This window comes from Thermobia domestica, chromosome 2 (assembly GCF_964235325.1).
Source record: "Thermobia domestica chromosome 2, izTheDome1.hap1.1, whole genome shotgun sequence".
In the NCBI taxonomy this organism is placed as follows: domain Eukaryota; kingdom Metazoa; phylum Arthropoda; class Insecta; order Zygentoma; family Lepismatidae; genus Thermobia; species Thermobia domestica.
Genome location: NC_137455.1, coordinates 225424993 through 225437660, shown reverse-complemented (window position 1 = coordinate 225437660; position 12668 = coordinate 225424993).

Below are 12668 nucleotides of genomic sequence, written 5' to 3'. Positions count from 1 at the left end.
ATTTCCCTACGGCATATCATCATGAATGTTTCCAAAACAGCGATAGGCAGGCGTTAATACAAAATTCAGTTCTTACTGGAATGTATGCATATATATATATTTAGAAAGTTTGACTGAGAAAAAAACGTAGAGTGCAACATTGACTCTTGGAGGAATTTCAAACAAATTTACTATACGTATAAATTACCATCTCAACAATCTACTGTAGGGGCTAAGACACTGAAACCATTCCAGGGAGAAAAAAGGGTTATAAGTAAAAAAAAAAATAAATAAATAAATAAAAGAATACAAAAAATATTGGTGTCAAATTCATAGTTTTCTGGTTCGAAGAGATGAATAGTTGCTACCAGATGGCACTTCTCACTTGTTTGTAGCCTTACAGAAATGGAAAATTGTTTTGAAAGTATATTTTACATTCAAGTATGATTGTTTAAAAAAAACCTTGTCCCTCAACATTATGTTTTAAAATTATTTTCTACTGTATTTCTTATTTATAATAACATATTTTCTATATATGTTGTATTCTATGTTATACGTTTGTTAACTACATTTTTCGTCTTACATTTGAAGAGGAGCTTATGGCAATTCAGAGCAGCAGGGACATACACAGAATGCAGGCCTTGGCAATCCAGAGCTCCTGCCTCACGAAATCACTACTTTTCTGTAAATTATATCTAAGTTTAGAGATGATGATAGACATTTTCGTAAAACATGCCCTCAAAAAGCCTTGTCTACGCCCCTGCAAAGCAGTGAAAATTTTAGAAAGTGAACAGTTAGTAAGGTTTCCCCAGAAGTTATATCTCCGATAATTCCGAGTGTGATATCAGTATTTGTGCATTATCACTTTTCACCCGCAGTGTATTGAAACGTACTAAAAAGAAACTGTTCTGAATTCTTCACTGGTTATGATGATATAAGTGAATAGTGAATAGTGATAAGTGGATAATCTCCGGCAAAGTTTATATTAATAACTTGACTTGTTCTTAAACCTTTGGTTCACAAGTTTGTTTCTTCTCCACACGAAACTACAGATATGACATTTAATTCTCATATTTTGCACTTGCTTTCAAAGCAGTCTCCATTAACTTGTTAAGCAATTTTTCCGTCAGAATTCATGAATTTTGTAACAAAACACATCAAGAAATGAGCTAAATGAAGGATGGAAGAGTTGATATCAAAGTTGAGTACTGTAAGCTAATGAAAAGTATGTAATAACGTTTTGTGTTTGAAAATAATGTCAGCTACTTTTAATTCACTAACTGGTATTAAATTTGGTTCAAGCTTGAAGATCTGGAATGCACAAACTCAGTGTAGCTAAAAGAAAAACGCAACAAGAATGGACGAGATTTGAAGGTAGGAACACCAGCAGAAAAACAACGTTTACTAACCCCTCATCTAACAAGCCAACACGTTTTATATGTTATAAATTTGCATGCTAATGATACCATTATACGTTTGTGCAATCAATGTTTTGCTCTTTTTCTCTTCAAAAACGTAACATGTATACGACGATTCGTTTAGTTTTCTATTAGAGCTTTGAAAGACATGATTTGTGTTTGAGTATAGGATCTTTCGTCTCCTTTAAAACATAGTTCTAACAAATACAACTCAATTCTGACAGCAGTAAAAAAAAAAAATAAAAAAATAAAAAAAAAACCTCGTACTACCTTAGAAAATATTCCTAAAAGTGCAAAACTGTATCATGCACCCGGGGAACTAACGGGAGTGTGGTGAGGGAGTCCTAAAGCGAAAGGGGGCTCACTGAAGTTTCGTAATTCCACTTTGGAGGTTTTTATATAATTTCACACTTTTTCCTCAATGTCTAAAATGCAACTACTTTAGCCTTAGATGAAAAAGAAGTTGTGAACGACCTATAGACTGTGAAGTCTACTGAAAAGGTTTATCACGTCCTTGCTGCAACAACTTTACGTTTTCGAACAGTAATGAAGAACAAGATTGATTGAAAGTTACTTAGAATGAAATAGCTAAAGATCTAATCTTATATAACTCTCATTGATAGTAATGTTCCGTATTTGTTTAGACGCCTATTCTTTTATAACTTTACCTATGGTGCATAGGGTCCTTGGTTCGATCCCCGCTAGCGACGAATGAACTTTATTATGGACAAACACTGTGTGCATGAGTTTTCTCGAGTTTCTCCCGTTTTTCCCACCTCTTCATTCAACGATTTCATTCATTTCTCAGCATCAAAGTCACCATTAGCTTAATCGGTATAAACGTGGGACGTAAAACTTAAATATTTTATTTAATTTTTTCTTTTATAACTGTATCTCACTTTTCCTGTGACGAGAGCAACATCTAAGCAGGCATTCAGTGAATTAAATAGCTAAAACCTATATTCATAGCACAATTGTGCAGATGAAGTTGACCCCATTGCCAATTTTTACCATGGAAAGCAAAAAGAGGCAATACAATGATATCGAAAAAGTACCGTAGTTAACGAATTCCTCTCCGAAAAAGATCACCTGTACACTTATTTTTCAAATGGTAATTTATAATTATACTTACGTTGGTTGAAATTTCTCCATAGTTATGGCGGCGAGACACTGAAACCACCCCTACCAAGAGGTGAAGATGACATGTAAAAGACGTCAAATACGAACGATATTAGTGTCGAATTGATGTGCAAAGATGAATAGTGACACTGTGGATGCTGCGTAAGTCCAAATCAAGCCTTGGTTGGCATAGAGTTGACAATGGGAGAGTGAAAGGAAAAAAGAATCGAAAATATCCTATATTTGTGTCGAATGGATAGTTTTCGGAATCACTGAAATAAAACGTGATATTTCAGATGTGGATATGTCCAAGGTTGACCCTATTAGCATGAGGTCATAGGGGGAACCAGTGAAGACTTCAGAACAGTTTCTTCTTAGTGCGTTTCAATACTCTGCGGGTGAAAAATGATAATGCACAAATACTGGTATCACACTCGGAATTATCGGAGATATAACTTCTGGGGAAACCTTACTAACTGCTCACTTTCTAAAATTTTCACTGCTTTGCAGGGGCGTAGACAAGGCTTTTTGAGGGCATGTTTTACTAAAATGTTTATCATCATCTTTAAAATTAGATGTAGCAAGAGTCTCTTGGCAGAAACAAAAGGAAATCGTTTAACTACAATGATAAGGGTTGAGGAAACAGGAGAACACCTGTGATTTTTTCTAACCCTTCAACTTTCATTCCAAAATAAATTCTTATGATTCCGGGACCCGTGTCACTTTGATTTTTCTTTCTCGGTAATTAAAACATATTTTACAGTATATATAGTTGCACGTAAGAAGATACATAATATGAATTTTGTAATTTAAAATTTAAAAATACAATATGATATTTAATTATAAAGTACTAATTTTATTTCATCACTTTCAGCCCAACAAATGAAATTCAAACAATTCGCTCCCTTGGTCTTGGTCATCAATACTGCGTCTTATAATTTGTCTTGCAGTCAAGTCTTGGCCCTGCATTTCGTAGTCTTGGTGGTCTTTCATGCTATACAAGAGCCAAGAATGCTCGCCTCATCGGTACAAATGAAGACCACGTGTGATTTTGATTACACTGAGAAAAAAAAATGTAGGTGGCATACTTAAAAACGTAGGTTACATTCGTAATTCCTGTAGTTTCTGGACTTAACGTACAAACGTATATAACATCCTGCAGCAAACGTATAGCTGAAAAAGTATGTATTATACGTACTGTCTGCACAAGTGCAATGACGTCATTCGTGTGACGTTATCTGCAGTAACAAGTATATACGGAGGTAATATTTAGCTTTGTGACGTCAGGGTCGTATGTAGCATGTGGGTTAATAATGACGACATACACTGACTATCAGGACGGAGCATGATTTCAAGAAGTATGCAATATACGTTCTGTACGTATGTTTCTTGCGTTCAACCCCGAGACAGCATCTATATTGTACTTGTGCCCCATACGTACGACTAGATACAGTATACGTATTGTACGTATGTATTATACAGATTTTCCTTATGTCGCACACAGCTTGTCCAGATACAGCATACAGAATATCCATATGCACCATACAGAGTGCATATATGTAGCTTACAGACTGTCTGCATGCAGCATATAGATTATACGTATGTCGCGTACAGGTTGGCCATATGTAATGTATAGATTGGATGTATATAGCTAATAGGTTGCCCATATGAAATATATAGATTTTACCTGTATCGAATACGTATTGCCTTCTTGTAATGTATGGATCGGACATATGCAGGATCTAGAGTGTACGTATAGTGCACCATTATTAAAGTGCTGCAACATACTGCAAAGTGCATGATACATTCTTACTGTAATGTTGTCAAATATTGTTTTACTCTGTATGAAAACAAAAATAGCTTAAAATATGGTTGATCTCCTTTGTGCCAATAATAATAAAATTAACAATACTACACTTTTCAAATCTTAGTTTGGAGCAGTGAAACTGTCCAAAGAAATGTATTTACCTGCAGGGTGTCCTATAAGTTTGGGCTTCCTGCTAATTCGTTGGAAAGCTACTGCAAAGTCAAGTGTTGAAAAGTGACACAAGCGTTAATTTTAAAATTATGGGCACAAAGCAGGGGCGGATCCAGGACGGACTTCTGGGGGGGGGCCGGTCGGCGGTAATACTGCTACTTTTAAGAGCTCCAAACTTGTTATGGATGGGTTTATTTATATATAAAATAAGAAAGTTTCCTCTTGTGGGGGGGGCGATCGCCCCGATCGCCCCCCTCTGGATCCGCCCCTGGCACAAAGGAGGTTAACCATATATTAAACTATTTTCGTTTCCATACAGAGTAAATCAATATGTGATATATTACTGTAAGAATTTATCATATGGTTTGCAGTTAGTTAGTTGCAGCACCTCAATAATAATGCAAAATGCACAGCCTTATACAATCCTATATTCAAACTCAAACAAGATTTACGTACAATCATTTATTAAGCTGTTATCATCCATTGCTTGTACGATATAAAGATTATTTTACCTCATTCTTTTCCTTAATAGTATCTTCTACTAAAGTGCAGTTGTTACCACAAGAGGCCTGAATAGAATTTTCCAGAAATAACTTCTCTGTACATTTTAATTAACAGGTATGTCTTTTTTTTTTTTTAAATGTCGCAATAATTAAAAGTGTGGTGTCAGCCGGAAACGTATTCGCTTACAATATGATTCCTACTCAGTACTCGCCATTAAAAATGAAACACCAAGGAGGAGACTGGGTAGATGCGCCAAAGTTCCCAGGCCGATACCTAATAGTAAGTGCAGAATACTCTTAAACGTTCGCTGTATTCGCTGTGTGACAACGTGGTGACAGCGGAGGCGTTGTGCAGCCATCGACTAAACATATTTATTCTTCCCTGCTATAGACATTCTGCAAATTTGGACTTTCCTGGATGCATCCTTCTTAGTGCAACATTTTAAGGAAAGAGCAATTTAACAGTCTCATACATTGCTTAAAGAAAGAGCAATGATTCTCAGAATTACTCGGAAGATATATATACACAATAATTTAAAACGGTTATTTCAAACTTTGCAATTCAAAGCACGAAAAGAACTATAGATAAAGGAACACTGATTTTAGCCAAATAGTAATTAGTAAACTTAATCACACTCAGTACCATTAGTTGCTTGGTGTTATCCGTAAGTCAGAGATCACGGTATCTCATTTCGTGTAGATTTTTGCATTTGTTTAACGCTAAAAATGTATTTTATCGCTAATTGAACCCAGTACCATATATATACCGACAGGACGTACCTTAGTCACAAGGTGACATGAGTGAAACACTAAACTATTCGATTGACACCTGCGGCCTTGTCAACACTAGAGAAAGTTACAAAGTGATTAAGTAAATACGGAACATAGTTCATACAAAGTATAGCGATGTATGAAGTCTCCGTTTCATACGACTTGGATAAAGGATACATCTGAAATAGCAACAAAGAAATATATAATGATTTCTCTGGATAATTTGGATTAGTCCAGAATTCGAACACACACACGCTTGTAAGTCCAACATTTTTTTTAACTTCTTTCTTCGGATTCCCAATAAAGTTGACTACTGAAAAGCTGAGTTATAGATTCTGTATTAAAACAACACCTTCGCTAGACATGTTCAGTATACACATTGTCTTACATACAGAACAATACATTAGTTATTAATGCATGTCTGAAATAATAGTGCTTCGTATAGAATTTTACTTCATCCAATCGCAATAGCACAAAGATAAAAAATATTGCTAGGGATAATGTTCTTATTACAGAGAAAAAGAATTAAAATGACTTAACATTAACAATCATTTTCTTTAAACAGAGATAATATTTTATTATAATTTATGGAAGAAAGAAATAATTTGTAGTACAGTATCTTTATTAGGGTTATATATTCGTACAAAATAATGTAAGTACAACTGAGTCTGTCTTCAGAAAGGACGTACTTTTAGCCACAACCTACACTGCTTCTTTTGACTGTCTTTCAAGCAGAATCCTGGTTTGATGCACGAAATACCTGCAACAAAAATCAGAAAATATTTAAAATGTTATATTCAGTGTGCTTAATTTGGTTGTACTTAACAATACAAAGTATCTTAACATTTTTGAGATTAAATGGACAAAATCTGTTCGGTCAGGTATGGACTTTTGGGTTGCACGTAGAAAAACTATGAAGTGTTTATTGATGCTGAACAACAACTCAAAATGTATTACCATTCAAAAGTAAGTGGGTACCTCAATGGTGTTCGGGCTACCATGGGGTACCTAATGTCTGTATTTTTTAGATATATGAAAATATATGTCTCTAAAATGTAAGGAACTGACATCTGTTTACCGAAAACCTCAACTCGGTAAGCCTTATGGATATCGAGATATGGGAAAATAAAGAGCGACACTACAGAACTGTGGAGTTTGCGTACTAGATGGTGCAGTTTCGGAAACGTAATTACGAGGGCTTACAACAACCTCAAAAGTAGTTTCAATTAAATACACTACACACACGCCCTGATGGGGGTTTTCGGGTACCATGATATTCCCAGAACTCTCATTTCTAAATATTCTAAAATATGTCTTAATAACGTTTTAAAGAACGTTAGAGGTGTGTGTTTACCGAAACCGCAAGTCGGTACGCCTAACAGTTACCGAAATATGGTGAAGTAAAAAGCGACACCATAGGTACGTGGAGCTTGCATATTAGACAGTACAATTTAGAAAATTAATTAAAATATGACTATCAAGATATTGTCAAATAAAGGGAGGATCCATATAGTTATGGGGTTTTCGTGTTAGGTGGTAAAATTTCCGAAACCGGTCATGTAAAGTTAATAAGCATCAGTAGCAATTTCATCTTAAAATAATTAGGTATTTCCATGGAGTTTAAGAACATCATGGGGTCTACCAAGATTAAATTTTAAAAGTTTTGTAAAATATATTTTGACATTTGTAAAGAGTATTAGAAATATGTATTTACCTAAAAGTTCCAGCTAGTACATCTAGCAGCTAGAGAGACACCATACAATAAAAGCGTATTAGATCTTGAAATTTCAGAAAACAATTATTGATCCTAACAAAAGTTAAATAAGATGGTACTTATATGGATTAAGTGAGTACCTCAGACTCGTCAGTACAATTTCGATCGAAAGATTAATTCAGCTCTAAATTTTCTTTGGACAATTCCAAGCGTTCATCGGGCTCTGAAATAAAGTGAACATTTTTTGTCAATATCTAATATAGCAAGCGAGATATAAGGAATTATGCATTTTATGACGTCGTAAAAATAGAGACCCACATGGATTTGTACTTTTGAGTATTTGCTGTAAGAAGAAGAAATTTCAGAAAACAACCGTATATACCTTAATAGACAATTAAATGGGCGAGGGCACGATGGCTTAGGGGTAGAGTGCTTACCTCTAGTGTATTGGGTTCTTGGTTCGATCCACGGTCAAGTCAGTTTGTAGTGCACATCGTATTCGTGGGTTTTCTCGGGGTACTCTCTTTCCTCCCACCTTTGCATTCCATCAATTCTGTCAACAACATTCACTTGCTTTAATCATAATCTCCCTGAGACTAAAATGCATAATCGTGGGTCGCTACACTGAAATATTTCCTTTTATTTAATTTTAAAATTAAATAGGGAGTTAAGTATGATCGTATCCCTACAGGTTAAGTGAATACTCCAATAGTTTCTGCAAAAAAAGATTAGTTAAATACCCTACCACTAAGCTACTGTGTCCCCGCCCACTGAATTGTCTATTAAGGTATATACAGTAGTTTTCTGAATTTTTTTTCTTATAGGAAAGAGCCAAAAGTACAAATCCGTAAAGATGTCTATTTTTACGTCATAAAATATATAATTCCTTATATCTTGGTTACTATCTTAGATATTGACAGCGAATTTTCATTCTTTTGCACAGCTCGATGAACCCTTGGAATTGCCTGAAGAAAACCTAGGACTGAACTAATCTTTCGATCGAAATTGTACTGAGGTACTCATTTAACCCATAGAAGTACCATCTTATTTAATTTTGTTGCCACCAATAATTGTTTCCGAAATTTCAAGATCTCGTACGCTTTTATTTCACAGTGTTTCTCCAGATGTTAGATGTACTAGCTGGAAGTTTTGGGTAAACACATATTTCAAATACTGTTTACAAATGTCAGATTATATTTTCAAAAGCTTTTAAAATTTAATTTTGGTAGACTCCATGATGTTCTAACACTCCATGAAGATATCTAATTACTTTAAAATGAAATTGCTACTGGTGTTTATTAACTTTCCATGACCAATTTCGGAAATTTTAGCATCTAACACGAAAACCCCTTAACTGTGTTGGTCCTCCCTTTATTTGACAACATCTTGATAGCCGTTAGTCATATTTTAATTCAATTTCCGAATTGTAGCGTCAAGTATGCAAGCCCCACATACCTATAGTTTATTTTCCCATACCTCGGTATCCATAAGGCTTACCGAGTTGCAGTTTTCAGTAAAAAAAAAAAAAATCAGTTCTTTACATTTTAGAGACATGTATTTCCATATATCTAAAATGCAGAAATTAAGTACCGCATTGGAACTCCATTGGAGTACTCACTTACTTTTGCATAGCAGGGTAAAAACGCCAGTGGTTCTCACTTTAAGGTTGAAAACATACTAATTTGTCTCTTCTCTGAGCATCGTGAATCTGTCGGAGCTGTACCATAGTTGGAAACACTAGCGGATCCAGAAGGATCGTTTGGGGGGGGGCGGTTTGCTTCCTGAAAGATGATCGTACCCTCATGGTGATCAGAATTTTTCTTTTGCAAGAATCGGACGCTTATGAATGCGCGACTGGAGGAGGGGTGCAAACCTGATTCCCAGTTTCCATTTTGGTACCCGAATTTGTAAGTTTTCTTAAATGAAAGTATATTCTGTCTCTAGATTTAAATTAAATACGCACTTTCGTTTCGGAGGCATGGCGGTGTCATGATTCACTAGTCACCGAACTGTATCAATGCGCTGTCTTGCACAGTACTTGCACAAAAGAAAATACTGTATTGACGAAGGCATTCATTTTAACGAAAGAGTGTACAATTTGCTCTAATCATTTATATTTTGAATAACAATTGTGGGACAACAGATGAAAAAAAAAACAGACTCGGTCTGTGCAAATATAGATAACAAAAATATACATGAATAAAGAATAATACAAAATGTCAACAAATAACAAAAGACATGGTGATATTTCTATGTAAATTTCTTGGTATAATAAAATACTACAATAATTAATTATAAAGTGATGTTTAAAAGTATATGGCACACATTGTTCCAACTGGGCCAAAATATAGGGGAGCAATCTTTACATATTGCTTTCATTTATGTTTATGTCAGATATAATTCAGCAAATTAAAAATTGAAAAAAAAAATCAAACTGAACTCCAAGGATGCTTAGTGGTTCCGTGATTATTACCCATGGTAGTGATTGCCGAAACATGAATTTCGTGGCTTTCTCCGGAAATAAGAATGTTATGGGTTTTGCCTTAAAAGAACTAGCCTGCATACTTAAGGGCACAAATCGAGTACAGGAGAATGAAATGGATACACTTCCTAATACATAATACTAATCCTCAATGCATTTAAACCTTGTACTGTACTACTAACAGTAACCCAGAGCGACGGTTTGAAGTTAAACTACAGCAGTAACATATAAAGAAATGAATTTTGGATATAATCCTATATAAATATAATATATTGCAGGTACTCCTTAACCATATAAATCACTACGAAGGGAAATGTACAATTTATTCAATAAAATATTGCAAATAATGTAATAACAAAAATATCAATGCTAAACTTTCTCTTACATAAACTCAACAGAAATTTTGTCAGATCATCTAGCACGAAATGTGTATAAATTTTACATGAATTAAAATATGAATTACAATTATATAGAATCACAATATAAGCCATTATAATGATAAATAGTAAAAAACAAAATGAACGAAACGAGATCTGAAATGTAAAACCAAAGTGATGTTTTCGTTCATTACTGCACACAAACTATATTTCCTTTAACATTCCGACTGGCGATATTATTTGACAATATCAGATATTTGAAAAAATTCAAATTCAAATTTAATTTTGAAAAATTCTCATCTTTAAACGAAATTATTAATGGAGAATAAAGTACAAAAACAAACTTGTTTTTCTTTAATCTCAGATATAATAAGGTTTGATCTAATGGCTAACTTGCTTGCCTTTGGTGCGAGTGATCCCGGGTTCGATTCCCGGTGAGTTTACAGTTGAACGAAAAAAGTGGTTCAGATTCCACTATAATCAGTAGGTCCACGTCTCCTTTAGCCATCCTGGCGCAACCATGGGACGTTAAACAAACAAATATCATATGTATTGTTTATTAAAAATATATATTCTATATACCGGTACACATTTTTTACGATTGTTGTTGTGCCCTTTTGTTTCAGTTAAATATTTTAAAAAATACAATTTCAAAAAATTTTTCGAGTTCGTTCATCTTTCTTGCTTTTGTTTGCGATTCAGATACATAGAAGGAGTTCAACGTTATAGATTCATACTCATGATTTTTGGGGAATACCCACGAATTGAAAATAATTACGGGCCAAAACCACAGCCTTAGTCACCTTGCAGTCCATCTCTGTGAAAGTTACAACATAAACTCAAATCTACGTCCTTTCTTGTTCCTGGCAAATCTGTCGATGACACGAAAATAATCTACGTTTGTCTCGGTGCGTATATAGTAGTGCCAGGCCGCTAAGTCGATCTGCATCCATCCGGGATCGTAGCCATGTCTTTAGCCTTTTTAGTGTTGAAAATGTTCTTTCGAATGATGCTCTGTATACGGTATTTTGTCCGAATACACCACTATTGCAGTAGTATTATTGAGTATGTAAAGGAAAAAAGTATTAGACCAAGCTAGGACTAGGAAATTTGCTCTATTAGGTAATTTCTTAAATGCAGTTCTTAGAATCATAGTATAACTATAGCTATGCTTACAACAACAATAAAATTATATTATACTAACCTTCGCCTAGGTAGAGCTTCGCTCACAGATAATTTGCTCTACATACGACCTCGCACGATATATATAGCAAATGCCCCTGCGTGCTATTGTGACACAATATTGCGTTGTTCCTTTCGTCTCATTTAGAATATAGAATTGAGCTATCATATAGAATATAGAATTCAGCTATCATTTCAATAATGTAGAATTGGATTGAGCTCTCTTACGAAATCCAAACACCTCGAAAGGCATTTTAGTGAATTACCCGCACCTCTTTTTCTTCCCTTCTACGTTAAGTGGCAAAAACGCTCAAATACATGTTAATTATTTTAAATGAAAAATTAAACTACCTACTTTCATGTCTCTAACTGTAAGGGATCACGAGATATGGGCATTTAATAATAATACCTGTAATAATAATAATAATAATAATAATAATAATAATAATAATAATAATAATAATAATAATAATTTTCATCCCTTTACTTTCCTTCTAGGTAAAATATCAAAAACGCTGAAATACTTATTGGATTATTTTGAGTGAGAAGTCCATACACCTAATTTCATGTTTCTAAATTTTAAAGATTCTTAGATATTGATATATTATTATTATAATAATTGCAATCCCCCTAACCTTTTCTTTTCACCTCTTTTTCTCCAATTTTACTAAAATATTAAAAAAACGTTGAAACGGGTGTCAAATTATTTAAATTGTGAAATCCAAATACCAAATTTCAAGTCTCCATCCTTAAGGGATTCGGAGATGGCCACTCCCTTCCTTTCTTCGAATTTCCAAGAAATCCTTCCTTAGTAATACTCTACATCACAAATCTTATCTACTGTCCGAATTTCAAGTTTCTAGCTTGAGCGGTGTTATTTCCCAAGGAAAGAAGAAATGCCATTAAAAGTCACAATTAATCCCAGGTTCCTTCCGAATGTTTTCGTGTTGAACCTCAAAAATCACGGCTCTCTTTGTTGATCTAGTAGCTAGCGAACGTATCTTTGATCTTTGATGCATGAGGTTGTGTGGTTTGATTCCCGGTGAATAAGCATCGAACGTACTACAGTGGTTAAGATCCAACTTTAACTGTAGTTCTCGTTCTGTAAAGCATCGCATTTGACAAACAACGTAAATATATATCAA